At 49.9% G+C, this 22,249-nt stretch overlaps 1 pseudogene; it reads left to right on the top strand.

Moving 5' to 3' along the window:
• The first annotated feature begins 3,004 nt into the window (after nt 1-3,004).
• Nucleotides 3,005-20,275, top strand: LOC129469517 (interleukin-9 receptor-like; annotated as a pseudogene).
• The last annotated feature ends 1,974 nt before the right edge of the window (nt 20,276-22,249 follow it).

The raw sequence follows: 22,249 nt of genomic DNA on the forward strand, positions 1-22,249 counted from the left end.
AAAGGAAAATGTCTTGATCATAGAGCCTGGTCTGATACTTTAAAAGTTGCTGAGAGGTCAAATAATGAAGGCAGATGGGACCTTTTGAGCTTACTGGTGACCTTCATATGAGCAATTTCACTGTTGGAGTGAGATGAAGCCATGTTGGTGTTCAGTTACTCAACATTATTCAACATCCCTTCATGCTAAAAACTCTCCATAAACTAGGTATTGATGGAACGTGTCTCAAAATAATAAGAGCTATTTATGACAAACCCACAGCCAATATCATACTAAATGGACAAAAGCTGGAAGCATTCCCTTTGAAAACTGGCACAAGACCAGGATGCCTTCTCTCACCACTCCTATTCAACATAGTACTGGAAGTTCTGGCCAGGGCAATCAGAGAAAGAAATAAAGCATATTCAAATAGGAGGAGAGGAAGTCAAATTATCTCTGTTTGCAGATGACATGATTGTATATTTAGAAAACCCCATTGTCTCAGCCCAAAAACTCCTTAAGCTGATAAGCAACTTCAGCAAAGTCTCAGGATACAAAATCAATGTACAAAAATCACAAGCATTCTTATACACCAGTAACAGACAAACGGAGAGCCAAGTCATGAGTGAACTCCCATTCACAATTGCTACAAAGAGAATAAAATACCTACGAATACAACTTACAAGGGATGTGACGGACCTCTTCAAGGAGAACTACAAACCACCATTCAAGGAAATAAGAGAGGACACAGAACAATGGAAAACCATTTCATGCTCATGGATCGGAAAAATCAATATAGTGAAAATGGCCATACTGCCCAAACTAGTTTGTAGAATTAATGCTATTCCCATCAAGCTTCCAGTGACTTTCTTCACAGAATTAAAAAACTACTTTAAATTTCATATAGAACCAAAAAAGAGCCCATATAGCCAAGACTACCCTAGGCCAAAAGAACAAAGCTGGAGGCATCACACTACCTGACTTCAAACTATACTACAAGTCTACAGTAACCAAAACAGCATGGTACTGGTAGCAAAACAGACATATAGACCAATGGAACAGAACAGAGACCTCAGAAATAACACCACATATCTACAACCATGTGATCTTTGACAAACCTGAGAAAAACAAGCAATGGGGAAAGGATTTCCTATTTAATAAGTGGTACTGGGAAAACTGGCTAGCCATATGCAGAAAACAGAAACTAGACCCTTTTCTCACACCTTATGCAAAAATTAACTCAAGATGGATTAAAGACTTAAATGTAAAACCCCAAACCATAAAAACCCTAGAAGAAAACCTAGGCAATACCATTCAGGACATAGGCATGGGCAAAGACTTCATGACTAAAACACCAAAAGCAATTGCAACAAAAGCCAAAATTGACATTTGGGATCTAATCAAACTAAAGAGGTTCTGCACAGCAAAATAAATTACCATCAGAGTGAACAGGCAACCTACAAAATGGGAGAAAATGTTTGCAAGCAACTCATCTGACAAAGGTCTAATATCCTGAATCTATGAGGAACTTAAATTTACAAGAAAAAAAAACCCCATCAAAAAGTGGGTGAAGTATATGAACAGACACTTCTCAAAAGAAGACATGTGGCTCACAAACATATGAAAAAAAGCTCATCACTGGTCATTAGAGAAGCCCAAATCAAAACCACAATGAGATACCATCTCACACCAGTTGGAATGGTGATTATTTAAAAACCAGGAAACAACAGATGCTGGCAGGGCTGTGGAGAAATAGGAATGCTTCTACACTGTTGGTGGGAGTGTAAATTAGTTCAACCATTGTGGAAGACAATGTAATGCTTCCTCAAGGATCTAGAATCAGAAATACCATTTGACCCAGCAATCCCATTACTGGATATATACCCAAAAGATTATAAATCATTCTACTGTAAAGACACATGCACACATGTGTTTATTGCAGCACTATTTACAATTGCAAAGACTTGGAACCAAACCAAATGCCCATTAATGATAGACTGGATAAAGAAAATGTGGCACATATACACCATGGAATAATATGCAGCCATAAAAAAGAATGAGTTCATGCCCATTGCAGGGACATGGATGAAGCTGGAAACCATCATTCTCAGCAAACTAACACAGGAATGGAAAACCAAATACCACATGTTCTCACTTGTAAGTGGGAGTTGAACAATGAGAACACATGGACACAGGGCAGTGTGATGACATTTTTAAAGTCCCCAAAGGAAAATAAAACCAAATGGTCAACCATGAATTCTATATTTTGCAAAACTACCTTTCAGGAATGAAGGATAAATTAAGAAATTTCCAGATAAACAAAAGCTGAGGGAGTTCATTACCAGGAGGACCGCCCAACAAACAATGCTAAAGGAGCTCCTTCAAGCTAAAATTAAAGGACATTAGACAGTAACTTGAAGCTGTAATAAAAAAATAACAATAGTAAAGGTAACTTTATAGGTAAATATAAAAGCCAGGATTATTACATTTGTGGTTTGGCTTATACCTTCTCTCCTTTTCTAATATTACTTAAAAGGTATACGCAAAAGAAATAATTATAAATCTATGTTAGTGAGCATATAATGAGTTAAGATGCAATCTGTGACAATAATAACATAAAGGGAGAGGGACAGAGATGTATAGGAGCACAGTTATTGTATGCTTTGGAAACAAAGTTGGCATTATTCAAATTAGACTTATCGGCTTCAAATGTTAATTACAATGCCCAAGGTTACAATTTCTGTAACAAAAATATACGGTTAGGGTCAGGGTCAGGGTCAGGGGTTAGGGTTAGGGTTGGGGTTGGGGTTGGGGTTAGGCTTAGGGTTAGGTGTAGGGGTAGGGGTAGGGTTGGGGTTAGGGTTAGGATTAGGGGTTAGGGTTGGGGTTGGGGTTGGGTTGGGGTTAGGGTTAGGGTGAGGGTGAGGGTTAGGGTTAGGGTTCGTTTTAGGGTTTAGGATTTAGGGTTAGGGTTAGTTTTAGGGGTTAGGGTTAGGTTAGCATTAGGGGTTAGGGTTAAGGGTTAGGGTTTGGGTTTGGGTTTGGGTTTGGGTTTGGGTTTGTGTAGTGTTAGGGCTAGGGTTTTGGTTAGGAAAATTGCTGGAACCTGGGAGGCGGAGGTTGCAGTGACCTGAGAGTGCACCACTGCTGTCCAGCCCAGGCGACAGTGGGAGATTCTGTCTCAAAAAAAATATATATTAAGTAATACCTACTTTTAACAGTCATGAGCAACATTTTTAAAAAATGTTCATCACTTCTTCATTTTTCTGATTGCTAGAGCCCTGTCTCCAATGGAAACATCCTCATGTTTATTTCATGCAGCTTCAGACTCGCTCTGCAGACAAGCTGATGACCACCTTCTACAGGTGCTGCAATTCTCAGGGTGGACACTGCTGTAGGGATTAGGACTAGGATGGCCCAGCTGCTTCAGTGTGTGCTTACCTTGTCCCTTTGGATATATGCTTAGCTGGCAGTGTGAATCATGTATCCTGAGGGTCTTTGCTGGTGTGGTGGAAAGATAAACCTTTTGATGTGAAGAGCCAGGGTGTCAGGAAATGTGGCCTATCTGCTAGTCAGAGTGGATGAAGTCATGAATGTTGGGGAGTTTTTCTGTATGGGTAGGAGACGGAGACCCATAACTAAGTATGTGCTGTTTAAAGTCCTGTTCTTTCATCTTCTACATTTATTGGCAGTTGGCATTCCCTTACTCCCAATCAACACTATTTTTTTTTTTATTTTGAGACAGAGTCTCACTCTGTCGTTCAGGCTGGAGTGCAGTGGCACGATCTCTGCTCACTGCAAGCTCTGCTTCATGGGTTCACGCCATTCTCCTGCCTCAGCCTCCCAAGTAGCTGGGACTACAGGCGCCCGCCACTACTCCTGGCTAATTTTTTTGTATTTTTAGTAGAGACTGGGTTTCACCATGTTAGCCAAGATGCTCTCGATCTGACCTTGTGATCCACCTGTCTCAGCCTACCAAAGTGCTGGGATTACAGGCGTGAGCCACCGCATTCAGCCTCAATCAACACTCTTAAATATTTGTACTGTTCACAAAACTTAGTACATTAAATGTCTCTAAATATTGAACTGTTATTGTAAACTTAATTTAGTATTTATTTTAATCAAAATTCTGAATATTTCATTAAAATGAAAGTTCTAATATTGCCTTCTCAGTGTTTTAAATAGCTTATTAGGTAGAAAGCAAACCCCAAATCACAGTGATCCCAAAATTGACTACATACTTAGATTTGAACAGGCTGTGAAAATCCTCATCACTGGTATTTCAATTTATTTCTTTACTCTTATTCTTACTCCCTTATTCATTTTTTGAACCTTCCCTGATTGCTTCCTAGGGTTGTATTAAGTGTATAAGATTCTATTTTTTTTTTTTTTTTTTGAGACACAGTCTCGCTCTCCCGCCCAGGTTGGAGTGCAGTGGCATGATCTCGGCTCACTGCAGCCTCTGCCTCCCTGGTTCAAGCGATTCTCTTGCCTCAGCCTCCCAAGCAGCTGGGACTACAGGTGCATGCCACCATGCCCAACTAATTTTTTGTCTTTTTAGTAGAAATGGGGTTTCACCATGTTAGCCAGGCTGGTCTCAAACACCTGACCTCAGATGATCCACCTGCCTTGGCCTCCCAAAGTGCTGGGATTACAGGCATGAGCCACTGTGCCCGGCACTATGTTTTTATACTTTATATTTTCTGTGTTAATCATTCAACTCTCAGAAGAGAAAGGACACCTCAGACTAGCTGGGTCTAGGTTATTGATAATTGATTCTTGGTCAAGGCCCCAGTCTTAATTGCTTTCTAAATCAATCTCTCTCTCTCTCTCTGAAAGAGATGGGGTCTTGTTTATGTTGCCCAGGATGGCCTCAAACACCTGGGCTCAAGTGATCCTACCGCCTTGGCCTCTAAGTAGCTGCCACCACTCCCCACTCCAAATCCTTTTTTTTTTTTTTTTCTGAGGCAGAGTTTTGCTCTGTTGCCCAGGCTGGAATGCAGTGGCACGATCTTGGCTCACTGCAACCTCTGCCTCCCAAGTTCAAGCGATTCTCCTGCCTCAGCCTCCTGAGTAGCTGTGATTACAGGCATGTACCACCATGCCAGGCAAATTATTTTATTTTTGGTAAAGACTGGGTTTCGCCATGTTGGCCAGGCTGGTCTCAGACTCCTGGCCTCAAGCGATCCTCCCGCCTCAGCCTCCCAAAATGCTGGGATTACAGGTGTGAGCCACCACGCCCGGCCTCCGAATCTTTTAATGGTGTATTCTTGCTTATGAAATTGTGGTACTTAAATTTCTGCTTTTGGCACAGTTTTTACTCTTTTGAGATTTGGTATCTTTCCCAGTAATGGTATAATCTTTATTTTTCTTTCTTTTCTTTCTTTTTTTTTAAATGGAGTTTCGCTCTTGTTGCCCAGGCTGGAGTGCAATGGCACAACCTTGGCTCACCACAACTTCCGCCTCCCAGGTTCAAGCGATTCTCATGCCTCAGCCGCCCAAGTAGCTGGGATTACAGGCATGTGCCACCACACCTGGCTAATTTTGTATTTCTAGTAGAGATGGGGTTTCTCCATGTTGGTCAGGCTGGTGTTGAATTCCCGACCTCAGGTGATAACACCCACCTCGGCCTCCCAAAGTGCTGGGATTATAGGCGTGAGCCTCTGCCCCTGGCCAATCTTTACATTTAATATGATTGTTTTCGTATTGTTTGAACATGTTAACCAGTTCCTGAGCCTATTATCTCTAATTGGCTCTAGTTCAGAATAGTTTGTTCTGGTTTCCCAAATGTGATTTTATCATGTGGGCATTATCTGCAACGTCTTCTGCTTATGCTGTTAGTTTTATTTCCTCAGGCGACAGTTCTTCTGTTCAATGTTGTTGTTGGAAGGCTGCATGGATCTGTGGTACACATCATGTACTCTGAAGCCAGCGTCCCTGACTGCACCTTAGCTATGAAACCCTGGTCAAGTTGCAGAACCTCTGCCCTCATTTCCTCGTCTATAAAGTGGATATAATAATAACCTGTTTGAGGGGTTTGCAAACTGTTTTCTTAAGGGTCCGAGGGTGAATAGTATAATTACTTACTTTTTAATTTTCTTTGAGACAGGGTCTGACTCTTGCCCAGGCTGGAGTGTAGTGGCATGATCTCAGCTTACTGCAGCCTGGATCTCCTGGGCTCAAGTGATCCTTCCACCTCAGCCTCCCTAGTGGCTGGGACTATAGGTGCACCCCATGCCCAGCTAATTTTTTTTTTTTTTTTTTTGTAGAGACAGGGTTTTGCCATGTTGCCCAGGCTGTCAACTTCCATATGTTTTTTATAGGCAATTTTAAAAAAATGTTATACTTCTTCTTTAATTTTTTTGAATTTAACCTCAGAATGTGATTATAGGCAAAATTCAAAACGTAATAATAATTGAGTTTAATTTTTGTAATGTGGGTCTAGAAGAGTGGATGCCATTTTGCTTAATTGGGGTTCAAAGTTAATGTTCCCTGTCATTGAAATCAATTGCAAATGTGCATCTGTGAATGCTGGTTACATGCAGGAGAGCAAATGAAGTATAACATTGACACCACTGAAAGAGTCAATAGATTTGCCACTGATAATGGATTCAGATATTTCCCACAGAGGTCTTGCTGATGAACAATACAGTGAAGCAGGCATGGTGGCTCACGCCTGTAATCCTAGCGCTTTGGGAGGCCAAGGTGGGTGGATCACCTAAGGTCAGAGGTTCGAGACTAGCCTGGCCAACATGGCGAAACCTCATCTCTACTAAAAATACAAAAATTAGCTGGGCATAGTGGTGCATGCTTGTAATCCCAGCTACTCTGTGGGGAAAGGAAGGGAGATCAGACTGTTACTGTGTCTGTGTAGAAAAGGAAGACATAAGAAACTCCATTTTGATCTGTACTAAGAAAAATTCTTCTGCTTTGAGATGCTGTTAATCTGTAACCTTAGCCCCAACCCTGTGCTCACAGAAACATGAGCTATATTGACTCAAGGTTTAGGGAATTTAGGGCTGGGCAGGATGCGCTTTGTTAAAAATGTGTTTGCAGGCAGTATGCTTGGTAAAAGACATTGCCGTTCTCCATTCTCGATTAACCAGAGACACAGTGCACTGTGGAAAGCTGCAGGGACCTCTGTCCAAGAAAGCCTGGGTATTGTCCAGGTTTTCCCCCCACTGAGATAGCCTGAGATATGGCCTTGTGGGAAGGGAAAGACCTTACAGTCCCCCAGCTCAACACCTATAAAGGGTCTGTGCTGAGGAGGATTAGTGAAAGATGAAGGCCTCTTTGCAGTTGAGATAAGAGGAAGGCATCTGTCTCCTGCTTATCCCTGGGAATGGAATGTCTCGGTGTAAAACCCAACCGTACATTCTATTTACTGAGATAGGAGAAAACCGCCCTGTGGCTGGAGGTGAGACATGCTGGCGGCAATGCTGCTCTGCTACTCTTTACTGCACTGAGATGTTTGTGTAGAGTTAAACATAAATCTGGCCTACGTGCACATCCAGGCACAGCACCTTTCCTTAAACTTATTTATGACACAGATTCCTTTGCTCACGTTTTCCTGCTGACCGTCTGCCCACCATTACTCTATAGTCCTGGCACATCCCCCTCGCTGAGATAGTAAAGATGGTGATCAATAAATACTGGGGGACCTCAGAGACCAGCACCGGTGCAGGTCCTCTCTTGCTGAGCGCCGGTCCCCTGGGCCCACTTTTCTTCCTTTATATTTTGCCTTTGTGTCTTACTTCCTTTTCTCAGTCTCTCATCTCCACCTTGCAAGAAATACCAACAGCTGTGGAGGGGCAGGCCCCCTTCATTACTTGGGAAGCTGAGGCAGGAGAATCACTTGAATCTGGGAGGTGGAGGTTGCAGTGAGCCAAAACCACGCCGCTGGACTCCAGTCTGGGCGATAGAGTGAGACTCCGTCCAAAAATAATAATAATGATGGTGATGCAGTGAAAAACCATACACCTTAAGCACTTTGTGGTTTCACAATCTTCATACATTTGTCCACCTAAGCTTGTTCCTGATCCACACATGCTTTTACCACTGCCAGTTTTAACACGTATTAGTAGATTCCTGTTTTGCTGCATTAGTTTTCTCAACTTTGGGAATATTCTTGCTGCAGTTGTTGGTTTTCTTTTTGGAGACAGGGTCTCACTGTCACTCAGGTTGGAGTAAGCTGGTGTGATAATGGCTCACCACAACCTAAACCTGCCGGGCTCAGGTGGTCCTCCCACCTCAGCCTCCCGAGTAGCTGGGACTGCAGGCGTGGGCCCACCATGCCCGGCTAATGGAGAGGGAAGGGCTGAGCTTGTCTGAAGACCCTCCCGTGGGTGTGGCAGAGCCTGTGGTCTGAGGCAGGGGTCCAGCTGCAGAGCAGCCCACAGCTTCGCAGGGGCCAGGGAACCAGGGCAGGCAGGCCATGAGACCCAGTGCCTTCTGGGCCAGGCCTTGATGCTGAGGCCATGGAATAGGTGCGGCTCTGAGAAGGGACCAGAGTGACCATGGGCTGAAGGCTATGTCCACAGACCCAATGTGGGAGAAGCTGTGCCAGGCAGTGATGTCAGCCAGGCTCCCCAGCAGGTCTAGGGATGTCAGGGGCAGCTCAGTCCCAGGTGGCACACACTGGTTTCCCCTCCTGCTCTCACAACTGTCCTGTGACTGGGTGTTGTCTGAGCTGTGGTGAGGCCTCCCTGGTGACAACCAGGAGCAGGGAGCGTGTGGGTGGGGGGTGTGTGCACCTGCCCTGGCTGCCTGGCTCTGTGGTCAAGGATAGGGAAAGGCAGGTCTGCCTGTAGCTCCACCCCATTTATAAAGCACTGTGCTGCCTTCTGCTGGGGCATGTGCTGAGGGTGCCTTGCAGGCACTGCCCTCGGGAAGTTCACAGGCTTGTGTAGAAGCTGGTGGGAATGTACTAGGAACAGAGGTGTCAGGAGCCAGATATTGGGCAGGTCCCAGGTCTCTGAGCCTCAGTTTCTTCATCTGTAGGAGGGTGGTAACCCTGCCCTGCTCAGCTTACCAGGTACAGCTGTGAGTTTTCAGTGCAGAGGAAAAGCAGAGACCTTCCCCTCAGATGGCCATATTGCCTTGTTGCTGTACCCAACTCTCCAGTGCTCCCCAGGGGGTGTCCTGGCCTCCTCCTTTGCAGCTCTCAGGTGTCACATGTGGGTCCTGCCCTATCATCCCTTCTCCCTGTCTAGAAATGAGGCCTGCTGAGCTTGGAGCCACCCATTCCCTGCTCTCAAGCCATCTGCTCCTGGGTTAGCTTGTGGCTGGCCTGGCCTGATTCTACACAGATGTGGGTGTTTCTCCACTGTTAGGGCAGCGGTTGTCCATTCTGGGGCCTGGGCCAGCTCTCAGCTGTGGCTGTTGTTCCTGTGCTTCCCCAGGTCCTGGTGGTCACTCCAGCCCTACCCTCACATATCCCAAGAGTAGGCTGTCTTCCCCATTCCTACCTTTCCAGTACCTGCTGCAAGAAGGGACAGACACTGCTGCAGAGAACTTGCCATGGTGTTTCATGCTGCGGCTGGTGGTTCCAGGCTGCATGTTCCATTCTAGAAAGGGTGAGGATTCCTGATCATCAGTCTTAACAGGGGACTGTCCTATGGGTACCTGGATAGGCTAATGGGAGTGGGGCAGGGTGGGGTTAGAGTAGTGCCTGATGCCCATTGAGGGTGTGCGGGTTCCTTAAGAGTGTGCACCCTGCATGTATGTCTGGTTTTTTTTTCCTTAAGAGTGTAGCCTGCGTGTATGTCTGGTTTTTTTTCTTCTCCTTATCACTAATCAGCCTTTTGTAACCAGGCTGGCCCTGCTTCCTGCCTACAGGCTGTGGGTGTATCATCTGGAGCTGCAAATGGGGTGATGGGGCATCAGTAGCCTTCTCACACCCAAGAACTTCCTGACACCCAGCGCCTCATCTCCAGCCAACCTCTGGCACCCCCAGAGATCCTGGGACCCCGGCCTCACACTCCAGCGGGGGGGGTCTTCGTCCTTCTGGTGGTGCTCTCCTTTGGGGATACCTTCGAACAGGGGTGCAACAGATAGAATTCAGGAAGTGCCATCTGTTGCATATATACCCTGCTGCCACCCTTGTCCATCTTCCTGGGGCAGATCCTGGGATGGGTCTTTATGTAAGAACACAAAAGGGAGAAAGAATGCATAGAGGCCAGGCAGGTTGGCTCATGCCTGTAATCCCAGCACTTTGGAAGGCCGAGGCGGGTGGATCACTTGAGGTCAGGAGTTCGAGACCAGCCTGGCCAACATGGTGAAACTGCCTCTACTAAAAATACAAAAAAATTAGCTGGGTGTGGCAGCGGGCACCTGTAATCCCAGCTACTTGGGAGGCTGAGGCAGGAGAATTGCTCGAACCCAGGAGTTGGAGGTTGCAGTGAGCCGAGATCACGCCACTGCACTCCAGCCTGGGCAACAGAAGGAGACTCCGTCTCAAAAATAAATAAATAAATAAATAAATAAATAAATAAATAAATAAATAAATGCGTAGAGGCTGTCTATGTGACCCTGGGCAAGTGATTTCTCCTCCTTCCCTTCTTGGGACTCAGCTCCTTGCTTGTGAACGGAGACAGTGCTTCTCCCTTACAGAGCTGTTGTGAGAATTAAAGTAGAAAATGCACCTGTGGTGGTTGTTGGTAGTGACTGGCTTCCCCAATCCCGACTCCCTTGCAGGGTGGGGCCTGCGCCCAGGGACAGGGGATGGGCTGGCAGAGGATGCCTGTCCCAGAGAGGAGCCTTCTTGGCAGACGTGGAGATCTAGCTGAGTCCAGGATCTAAGTTGGAGGGTGCATCTTACAGCCTGCAATCATGAGTCTTTGGCAGGGTCAAGCGGCTTTTCTGAGCTTCAGTTCCTTGTCAGTAAACCCTGGGCAGTGGTGCCCAGCGTCTTTCACAAGACACCGTGTGAGTGCAGATGGAGACCCACTGAGCACTCTGCTGGGGAGCAATTCATGGGGAGCACCCCTCCAGAGATGGATGGCTCGCATGGGGCCCTCAGAGCAGTCCCTTGCAGGCTGGACCTTGGAGAGTGAGGCCCTGAGGTGAGACATGGGCACCTGGCTCCTGGCCTGCACCTGTGTCTGCTTGGGAGTCTCTGTCTCAGGGGATGGATGAGGTGAGGGCTGGGCACTCGTGTCTGTATGAGGTGGGTGGAGAACTAGGGTATGTTTGGGGGACTGGGTTGTCCGATGCCGAGCCCCTAGGGAAAGGTTTGGCCCAAACCGTGCTGGGGCATGTCCTCTAGGGGTCAGCCTTGACCTCTGTCTCTAGTCTCCCTTCCTTTACCTCCCTACCTCCGGTCCCTGGATCAACCCTTCCTTCACCCTCTTGACACCTTTCTGGTTCTGACTTGCCCATGTAGGTCAGAGACCATCACTTCGCAGGCCTCCCAGTGCTTCCCTGGACAGATTCTGGGATCATTCACTGGTGACTGCCCTGCTAGGATGTCAGCTGTCGGATCCCCCCAACCCCCCAACTCAGCTCTCTTCGGAAGCACTCGTTGTGGGCTCCCAGCCGTCACTGTCTCCAGGGCAAGGGCTGGAACCTTTACCTGCCTCACTGACATTCTCAGGATTGATTGCCACTGGTCTGCCCCAGAGCTGGGCCAACAACATTCTCAGGATTGACTGCCACTGGTCTGCCCCAGAGCTGGGCCAACAACATTCTCAGGATTGACTGCCACTGGTCTGCCCCAGAGCTAGGCCAGGGCTCCTGCCGTTGGCTCCCCTTCATCAGGTGATGGTGGAGGGCCATGCCTACCTGGACAGGGATGAGGGTGAGGATTACAGCAGCTGCACCAGGATAGTGTAGTGGCCCCGTGGTGCTGACACATGCCCTTTTCAGCAACCAGGCTCCTGGTGGCACACAGAAGTGCATCTGGCAGGGCAGTGAGTGCACCGTAGTGCTGCCGCCCAAGGCAGTGCTCGTGCCATCCGACAATTTCATCATCACTTTCTACCACCACATGTCCGGGAGGGATCATGTCAGCCTGGTGGACCTGTAGTACCTGCCCTGGAGACATGGTGAATAGCAGCTATAGGCCTGGAGCAGGGCCCCTTGGCAAGAACATCCTGGCTGCCTGGGGGCTGGGAGAAAGGCCCTGCAGCCTGTGACCCCTGTGGCCCAGTAAGTGTTCTCAGTCCCTGCCAAGTGAGATCCAGGGCTGGGGACAGGCTTGGCCCCTGGGAAGGGAGGGTCCACGTGGTTACTGCAGTGACCAGAGGAAGTCACTGCTGTCCTGTCCCACCTGGGGCTTTTCTGGACCAGTCTCCCAGTGAGGTGTCTGGTCTGAGAGGGTCTTGACCATGCCCCTTGGGAATCTCTCAGATCCCCAGTCTTGGGTGTGCTGACTGACACACCCAGACCCATGGGGCTTCAGCCTTACATGGATTCTCTCTGTTCCAGTGAAGCTGGACCCACTCTCTGACTTGCAGAGCAGGTCAGCTCTGGCCACTGCATCCTGACCTGGAGCCCCAGTCCTGCCTTGGAGTCAATGACCACACTTCTCAACTATGAGCTGGACTTCAAGAGGCAGGAAGAGGCCTGGGAGGTAACAATTTGGCTGGCTTCTCTCCTGGGGCCTCTCTCCTGGAAGCAGCAGTCCAGGGCAGACTCCCCACTCCACATAAGGCGAGGTCAACTTGGAGTGATGAGGAGGGGAGGAACTGGAGCCAGGTGTGTGTGTGCACACACACATGCTGACATGCACATGTGTGTGCTTCATGTGTGTGCATGTGAATAGGGTGAGTGTGCCTGTGTCTCTGTGAGTGTGTGCACATAAGTGTAAGTGTGCATGTGTTTGCGCACATACAAGTGTGCCCATGTTTGTGTTTGTATGTAAGTGTACATAGGAGTGTGTCTGTGCCTTGTGTTTGTATGTGTGAGTGTGCACATGGGCATGCCTGTGTATGAGTGTGTGAGTGTGCTTCCATGCACATACTTGTGTATATGAGTGTGGATGCAAGCGTGATGAGTGTGAAAGTGTGCCCGTAGACATGTTTGCCTGTGTGTGCATATGTGTATTTGTGGGCAAATGCAGCTGTATCTGTGTGTGAGTGTGAATGTGCCTTCTCTCTGTGTGTGCACTTGAACATGGTGAGTGTGCCTGTGTGAACACAGGTGAGTTCATGTGTGTGTTAGCGTGTACATGTGTGTATTCTCAAGGGCTGAGGGACCCAGCCCCACCTTCAGCACCTGCCAACTGTCCCCACCCCCACAGTGGGCCCAGCACAGGGATCACATTGTCGGGGTGACCTGGCTCATACTGGAAGCCTTTGAGCTGGATCCTGGCTTTATCCATGAGGCCAGGCTGTGTGTCCAGATGGCCACACTGGAGGATGACATGGCACAGGAAGAGCGTTACACAGGCCAGTGGAGCAAGTGGAGTCAGCCTGTGTGCTTCCAGGCTCCCCAGAGACAAGGTGGGCGCTGCTATGGCTGTTGCACTTGCAGAGTCTGGGCTGCACTTCCAGAGTCTGGGCTGGGTGTCCCCCACACCCTTTCAGCCTCATGGAAGCCCCTCCCTGAGGCCGCCATGACCCAGTTGACCCCCTTCCTCTGAAGGTCTGAGGTCTGTAGGGAGGACACAAACACCTGCCAACTCTGGGGCTTCCTGGGAACCCGTAGTCAGTGGCTCCTGTTAGCAGTGAGGGTGGCAGGGCTGCACACTAGGGCTGGTGCTCCTGCCTGGAGGCTGGACATGACCTCAGTGTCCTTAATGAGGGCTGGGCTGACCCTTGCACACTGCAGTGCTGAGACAGCCCATGGACCTTATGACCCACTGTGTGGCAGATGGGAAGAGTGAGGCCCAGGAGTGTGGCTCACACAAGGTCCTTCAGCAGGTGACACAAACCTCCAAGGCCCATCACAAACCTTCCACTTTGGCCCAGGGCACTAAAGGGTGCACTTTTGCCAGGTAGGTTTTGGGGGAGCCTCCTGGCACGGAGGCTGCTCACAGCCCTGGGCCCTTCCTGCCCACGGGCCCTCTGATCCTACCCTGGGGGCGGCCAGGCAACACCTTTGTCGCTGTGTCCATCTTTCTCCTGCTGACTGGCCTGACCTACCTCCTGTTCAAGCTGTCACCCAGGTAGGTAGCTGTGTGTGTGTGTGTGTGTACACGTGTGAGCGGGTAAGAGTGTACATGTTTGTGTGTGCAGATGTGTCACTGTGTGCATGTGTGAGTGTGTTGTCTGGTTCCTCCCGTCCCCTCTCCACTGCCTGGTCCTGGATGGGGTGGGCTTTTCAAGTCTCCGCTCTGGGCCAGTAGAGAGTTGTCACGTTGCCAGGGGAGAGAAGGGAAGGGGGATCTGAGGCAGAGGCTGATGATAAGGGCAGCTTGGTCCCGACCAGACCCGGAGTCACCGAGATCAAGAGCCCGGGGTCCTAGTCTCCTGCCTCTGGAGGAGCTTGGTTTGTTCATTTGTTCACATGTTCTACGAAAGGACAGTTGGGGCCTCTGGTGTGCTCGGGACCCTGTTCTCACCCTGGCAGGTGCCTTAGAGAACAAGATGGACAAGGGCCCTCCTTAAATAAACCGTCATGCCTCATGCACCACATGTCAGGTTACAAGAGGGGGTGCAGGGGCCATGTCAGGCTGCGGGTGTGGGGAGAGAGGTGTTGGATGGGGCTAAGCAGGAGGGTGCTTGGCTTCTCCTTGGAGCAAAGGAAAGTGTGAAACTGTGTAACACGACCTAGTTTATGTTTTGAGGAATGGGTTGCTGGGAAACGGGGACATGGGGGACCTGCTGGGGCCCAGTGGGGGCCAGTGGGGTGCCCACAGGGAGATGATTTGGCATGAGCCAGTGAAAGAAGTGGAGATAGAGCAAAGCAGAGGGAATTGCAGGGTCTTAGGAGGAGAAATAGAGGGGACGTGTGGCTGGATGAGATCTGAGTGGTGACCCCTGAGGTGGGGAAATGGGGCACAGCCTTGCGGGGAGGTTGGCGAGGTCTCTTTGCACCTGTTGGGTTGGAGCCCCAGGTGACATCCTTATGGGAGGGTCAGGGGATCCTTGGCAGCAACTCAGGTGCTCAGGGAGACACTGGGTGGGGTGGGAGCCACAGATGTGCTGATGGCAAAGACGGAGTTCCTGGAGGTGCGGCTCCCTCTGTGGGCTGAGGATCTAGCTGGTAACTCCCCGTTCTGAACCCACCATCGCAGCTCACGCCGTAAAGGACGCGCGCCTCAGTATCAGTCAGTTCTATGCGGCCGTTAGGCAGGGAGGCCCAGTTGGGTCCTGCCCTGAGAGTGGGTTGGGATGTGATGAGATGGGAGAGAGGCAGTGGCGGGGACGAGCTGGGCGGGCCTCCTGCTGATGGAAGGAAGCTCAGCCTCTGCAGTGACCTCAGGCCACCTGGGTTCCCACTGGCCTCTCCTGGCCTCAGGGTGGAGAGAACCTTCTACTAGAACGTGCCCTCTCCAGCGGTGTTCTTCTAGCCCCTCTCTGGTGTGCACAATGGGAACTTCAACGTGTGTGCAGAGACCACGGCAGGGCGTCGGGGGCAGGGGTTGCCCAGAGCTCTGGCCTGCCCGAGGTGTTGGCTTTCATGAGGGTTGGCGGCCAGTATGGGAACCTTGTCAGTGCCTGGAGCCTTTTTCGTATATTCAGTGTATTTCAATTTATACGCTGTGTCTCAAGTGGGGGAAAACTAGCTTTATTCTCCATTACTGATTTCTTTTTGTTCTCATGTCTCCAGTTCCACTATTGATGGAAAAATGTAAATTTCTTATGACTTATCTCTGTCCCCTCTGGTTTGCAGCTGTCTGCACGCACCATGTGCCTCACCTCCTCCTTCTGCGAAGGTGTCTGTCCTGTGGCCGTGGGGAAGGGTCTGTGATGTGTGCGCTGCCCTTGGGGCTCTCACTGCCTCTGGGCTCCTGCTCTGCCTGGTCCCCTGGTCCCCACAGATCACATGCTGGCACCACAGCTGTGGAGTGGGCTCTGCAAGTCCCCCTCTGTGGCCCTGTTAGGCCCCCACAGCCCAGGATCCAGAGAGCAACTTGGGGGTTGCATCAGCCCCTCCCCTCCCTGCTGGGCTGGCGGTTCATGCCCCCTGGGTGGGAGGACGAGGAAAGGAAGGACTCCAGTGAGTGGTCTCTGGTTATTCCCCTCTGACTCCTCACTTTGGGCAAAGGACAAGAAGCAGTGAGGGCCCCTTCCTGGGCTCTGGGCCAAGCTGACCCCTCTTCTCCAGGATCTTCCCTCCCTGTGCGTTAGGGCATCCCTGGGCCCTGTGTGGCAAGGATGTCCCTTCCACACTGTGGCTCCAACTTACTATGCAGAAAAATCCTTTTTTCTCTCAATGAGGAGCCTAGTTTTCAAGATTTTTGTCCAAATGTTCAATTTGAACCATAAACCGGGCACCTGGCTCTTGGCAGAGTCTCACCCTTTCCCCAAGGTGGTAGGTGTGACCGTCAAGAGTCTGGGCAGCCGAGTACAAGGCTGAGCAGGGCACAGATCATGACTGTCCCCTGGACTGTCATCTTGTTGCAGGCACCAGCCCTTCCCTAGAGAATCAGGGCACCTGCCAGGGGTTATTTAGACCCTTGGGTGGGGATCTGGTGTCGTAGGTTTGTCTCCAGGGACCAGTGCAGTGATGGAGGGTGTGTTGTGTGTTTAGGGAGCAGTGCAGTGATGGAGGGTGTGTTGTGTGTTTAGGGAGCAGTGCAGTGATGGAGGGTGTGTTGTGTGTTTAGGGAGCAGTGCAGTGATGGAGGGTGTGTTGTGTGTTGTGCACAGGATGGAGGTTCCTGGTCTCACCAAGGGAACAGTTTCCTTTAGGAGGCGGGGGCCTCCTGTGGCCCCATAGAAGGATCCAGGTCTGCTAGCCTTAGCCCAGTGCTTTGAAAGTCACCAGTCCTGACAGCGACTCGTGTGTGTGTGTGTGTGTGTGTGTGTGTGTTTATGTGTGGTGGGAATGCCCAGTCTCTGCAGCTGCTGAAAGGCCTTGAGGCACATGCTGTCAGGAGTTGGCTCTGTCCTGGGCAGATATCACCATCTGTACCTTGGTTCAGGCTGCCGTGAGCACTAGGCCCTGTGCTGGTGGAGTGGCGAGGAGCCTGAAGGGACTCAGGGTCCCATGATGAGGATGGACTGGCACATGGAGGAAAGACAGAATGTCCAAAACACAGGTGCTGCTTGGCCTCTGGGTGTGGACCTCAGGTGGGCTTCCTGGAGGAGGCGGGATGCTGGGCTTGCCAGAAAGGAGGCAGCTGCTCCCCGGATGAGTTCTGAACATGCTACCCGAGCTCTTCCCTCCTCCCACACTCTGTTCCAGACTTGGATGGGGGCCCACAGGGCTGGTGTGCTGCTGAGCCAGGACTGTGCTGGCACCCGACGAGCCTCAGAGCCCTGCGTCCAGGAGGCCACTGCACTGCTCACCTGTGGCCCAATGGGTCCTTGGAAATCTGGGGGCCTGGAGGAGGAGCAGGAAGGCACTGGGACCTGAGCTCAGAGCATGTGCTGCCAGCAGGGTGTACGGAGTGGAGGGCACAGCCACTTGCCTATCGGCCACAGGAGGACTGGGCCCCCACGTCCCCACCAGGGCACGTTACTCCCTTCCGTCCTCAGCAAGGCTCAGTCCTGGATGTTCTCGGTCCCTGACTTGCCAGATGCATCATGTCCGTTTTGGGAAAATGGACTGAAGTCTCCGGAGCCCTTGTCTGGGACTGAACCTCCTGAGGACGGGCCCCAGCAGGGGTCGGAGGGCCTGTCTGGATGGAGGCTCAGGGGCAGCTTCAGGGAGGAAGGATCCCTCCGCTCAGTGCCTGTAGGGAGGAACCTCCACCCTCCGCATCCTGCCCACAGGTTCCTCCTTCCGCTGTCCCTTTTCTTTCTCCCTGGCCTCTCTAAGAAGAGGTGGGTGGTTTCTCAGCTGTTCCACCATCATCCCCTTAAAGGGCCAGCCTGGGCCCAGTGGACACAGGTAAGGCACCATGACCACCTGCTGTGACCTCTCTGTGCCTTCCTGAGCCACCTTTCTAGAGATTAAAAGGGGCTTCATGGCTGTTCCAAAGTGCTGATGGCTGGGAAGAGGGGCCAGAGGAGGAGTGAGGGGTGAGGTTTGGCCAGTCCTAGGCTTTCTGGGCTCTAGGCACAGCGCGGTGGATGCTCAATGACAGTTTTGGGGACAGCAGGGTGGAGGCTCAGGGGCAGCTCTGGGGACAGCAGGGTGGAGGCTCAGGGACAGTTCCTGGGAGGCCAGAGCCCTCATTCCTCCTTGTCCTCATCCTCCCACTTGCTCCTGGAAACTGAGAGCTGAGGCTGGAACTCCCAGACAGTCAGTGCTGGAAGTGACCATCCAGCAGTGATGGTGGCCTGTGAAGGGTCCTGCTTCTGTCCTCAGCCTCTCATGGGGTGGGCTTGGGGAAGAGCTGTGGTCTGGAGAGAACGGCAGATGGAGCAGAACGTGCCTGCATTTGTTTCCTAGGGCTGCCGTAACAAAGTGCCACAAAATGGGTAGCTCAGAACCACAGAGATTTGTTGTCTCAGTTCCGAAGTCCAGAAGTCGGAAATAAAGATGTTGGCAGTATTCCCGACTATATGTTCTTAGGCTCCCATGAAACAGAAGTTGATACAAGGCCAAGCAAGTTTCCCAGACAAGGCTTTATTGAGTCTTATGCCCCTAAAGGTTGGGCAGAAAAGCGACATATTAAGTCTTATTCCCTAAAGGTTGGCCAGGAGGAAGGATTCTTGGCTGGCTCGCCAAGGGGAGTGCATTGTGGTGTCTTAAGGAGGGTGACATGCATAATTTATGAGTTAGATGAGTGTCGTTACACCTACAGGGTGGAGTGAAGGGTGCTCAGATGCAATAAAGAATTGTGCTAACACATACGTTGCGTGATCAGAAAATAGCAGATAAGCTATACCTGGGTGGGGACTTTAGTATTATAATGAGGCCAGGGGTAAGGATCAGTCATTCTCCTGGCCTTGTGCACAAGTGGGTGATAGAGTCAACTCCCTTGAGTAGGACTTACAGCCAGATGCTGCTTATCTTAGTTTATTTCAGACAGTTGGCAAGGTCTGGCCAGCGAGTATGGCACCTGGAGGGTGGTGCTGCAAGGTCTGGTGGTCAGTGGGCACGTATGGAACAACACGTTAGTGGGGGTGGGCCGAGTCCCATTTCTACTCTGTTTCAGCAGGGCCATGCTCCCTCTGAAGGCACTAGGGACGGATCCATTTGGGCCTCTCTTCAGCTTCTGTTAGTTTCTTGGCTTGTGACAGCAAAACTCCATTATTTTTTTTTAAGATGGCGTCTTGGTCTGTCGCCCAGGCTGAAGTGCAGTGGCGTGATCTCAGCTCTCTGCAGCCTCTGCCTCCCCGATTCAAGTGATTCTCCTGCCGCCACCTCCCAAGTAGCTGGGATTACAGGCACGAGCCTCCACGTCCAGCTAATTTTTGTATTTTTAGTAGATACAGGATTTTGCCGTGTTGGCCAGTCCGGTCTCAAATTCCTGGCCTCAAGTGATTGCCTGCCTCCCCTTCCCGAAGTGCTGAGATTACAGACATGAGCCACTGCACCCAGCATGCCGTCTGTAGATCTTTTTTGGTGAGGTGTCTATCTTTTAATTGGGTTGTTTTTCTTTTTGTTATTAGAATTTGTTTGTATATTTTGCACACAAGTCTTTTTCAGGTTTGTTTTTAAAATATTTTCTCTCAGTCTGTGGCTTGTTTTTTGATTCTCTTAATGGGATGTTTCACAGAGTAGTCATTTTAAATTTTAATAAAGTCCATATTATCTTTTTTTTATTTTATGAACTGGCTTTTGGTATTGTATCTAAAGACTCATCACCAATCCAAAGTCATATGGATTTTCTTCTATAACTTTTACAATTTTATGTTTGAAAATTTAAGTCTACAGACTATCTTGAGTGATTTTTTAGGGGTGAGCTATGAATTTTGTATCTACGTTCATTTTTTTCCCTATGGTTTCCGATTGTTCTGTCACCATCTGTGGAACAGACTTTTCTTTCCCCATTGAATATATTTGCCCCTTTGACAAAAGCAGTTGACTATATTTATTTGGGTATTTTGGGTTCTGTATTCTATTCTGTTTATCTGTTTGTCCATTCTTTCATTAATATCACTCTCTTCATTACTTTAGCTTTGTGTTAAAGCTAACAGTCATGAGTGTACTGCTCCTAAAGAAGGAGTATCTGCATTTATTTATATATTTTTTATTCTTCCCAATCATGATCCAAGGTTTTCTGAATGCATATTTGGATGTATTTTATTACATTTATACTTAATAAATTCAACTTTGGGGGTGCTATTGTAAATGGTATTTTTTTTTAAATTTCAAGTTCAAATTATTCCTATACATTATTGCTGTTAGAAAGAAAGTTAGGCAGTGCATGGTGGCTCACGCATGTAATCCTAGCACTTTGGGAGGCTGAGTTGGGAGGATCACTTGAGCTTGGGAGTTCTAGACCAGCCTGGGCAATATAGTGAGACCCACCCTCCCAATAAAAAATACAATAAAATAATTAAAATAAATAAATAAAAGAAAATCAGGTGAGGCTGGGCACAGTGGTTCACACCTGTAATCCCAGTGCTTTGGGAGGCTGAGGTTGGAGAATCTCTAGAACCCAGGAGTTGGAAGCTGATCCCAGGAGCTGTGATAATCCCACTGTCCTCAAGCCTGGGTAACAGAACGAGACCCTGTCTCTTAAAAAGAAAAGAAAGAAAATCAATTTAGTTTGGTTTACTGGCCATCATCTTTTTCTTTCTTTCTTTTTTTTTTTTTTTTGAGAAGGAGTCTCGCTCTGTTGCCCAGGCTGGAGTGCAGGGTACAATCTCAGCTCACTGCAGCCTCTGCCTCCCGGGTTCAAGCGATTCTCCTGCCTCAGCTTCCAGAGTAGCTGGGATTACAGGCACGCGCCATCATGCCTGCTAATTTTTGTATTTTTAGTAGAGACGCGGGTTCACCACGTTGGCCAGGCTGGTCTCGAACACCTGACCTCAAGTGATCCGCCCACCTCAGCCTCTCAAAGTGCTGGGATTACAGGCGTGAACTGGCCATCTTCTTTGATTACTATCTCAATGCATTCCCGTCAAGGCACGGGATGGCGGGCTCCAGTTCAGTTGAAATTTCCAAAATCTCGGCCTGGAAAAATCCAGACGCTGATTTTCAGAGATTCTCCAGAGCTGCTGTGAGGGGGCGCCCGGCCCTGCCAAACCCGGAGGGCTGCGCGCGAACCGTGTCCGAACCTCACGGCGGCGTCCTGGGGCGTCCACTGTGAGGACGGAGCATCCTCTCAGCACCCACCCAGGAGGGGCCAGGGCTTGGGACACCTGGGGCCACGTCCGCTGTGAGGACAGGGAGACGCTCTGGGACACCTGGGGCCGCCGAGGAGAAAGTGAGAGAAAGGGTTCCTGCCCCCGCTGTGAGTGCAGCGGAGCGAGCGCGGCGCATTTCCCGTATGGCCATTTGTATCCGGACTTCACTTTGTACGAGGGTCCCTTCGTGGAGGCTTGGGCGGCTCACCCCCAGCACAGGACAAGATGCCGGTTACGGATGCGATTTTGTTTCCGGGGAGAGACCCTGGTCCCGGGAGAAGAGGAAGAACGTGGAGACGCCGTTGTGCCGTCGGGCGGTCGGGAGGTTGGGGACTGGCAGGGGCCACAGCCTGAGGCCGATGAAACAGACGCTCCCTGATCAGTGCTCGTTTTTTTTTTTTTGAGGCGGAGTTTTGCTTCAGTTTCCCAGGCTGGAGTGCAATGGCGCGATCTCGGCTCACTGCAACCTCCGCCTCCCGGGTTCAAGCGATTCTTCTGCCTCAGCCTCCTGAGTAGCTGGAATTACAGGGACCCGCCATCACGCCCAGCTAATTTTTTCTATTTTTAGTAGAGACGGGTTTCACTATGTTGGCCAGGCTGGTCTCGAACTCCTGACCTCAGGCAATGCACACGCCTTAGCCTCGCAAAGTGCTGGGATTACAGGCATGAGCCATCTCGCCTGGCCAGTGCTTGGTGTTTTAAGGCTTATTTGTCAATGTAGTGGAAACAACACAGGAAAATGGAAAAGTAGCACATTATCATGCTCATGGCACTAAACTCCAGTCTGGGCGACAGAGCGAGACCATTTTTAAGAGTAAAAAGAAAAGAAAGAAAATAAATTGAGTTTTGTCTACTGGCCATCTTCTTTTTTCCCTTTTTTTTTTTTTTGAGACAGAGTGTAGCTCTGTCGCCCAGGCTGGAGTGCGTGGTGCGATCTTGGCTCACTGCAACCTCCGCCTCTTGGGTTTAAGCAA

This window comes from Symphalangus syndactylus, chromosome 20 (genome assembly GCF_028878055.3).
Source record: "Symphalangus syndactylus isolate Jambi chromosome 20, NHGRI_mSymSyn1-v2.1_pri, whole genome shotgun sequence".
NCBI classification, from domain to species: domain Eukaryota; kingdom Metazoa; phylum Chordata; class Mammalia; order Primates; family Hylobatidae; genus Symphalangus; species Symphalangus syndactylus.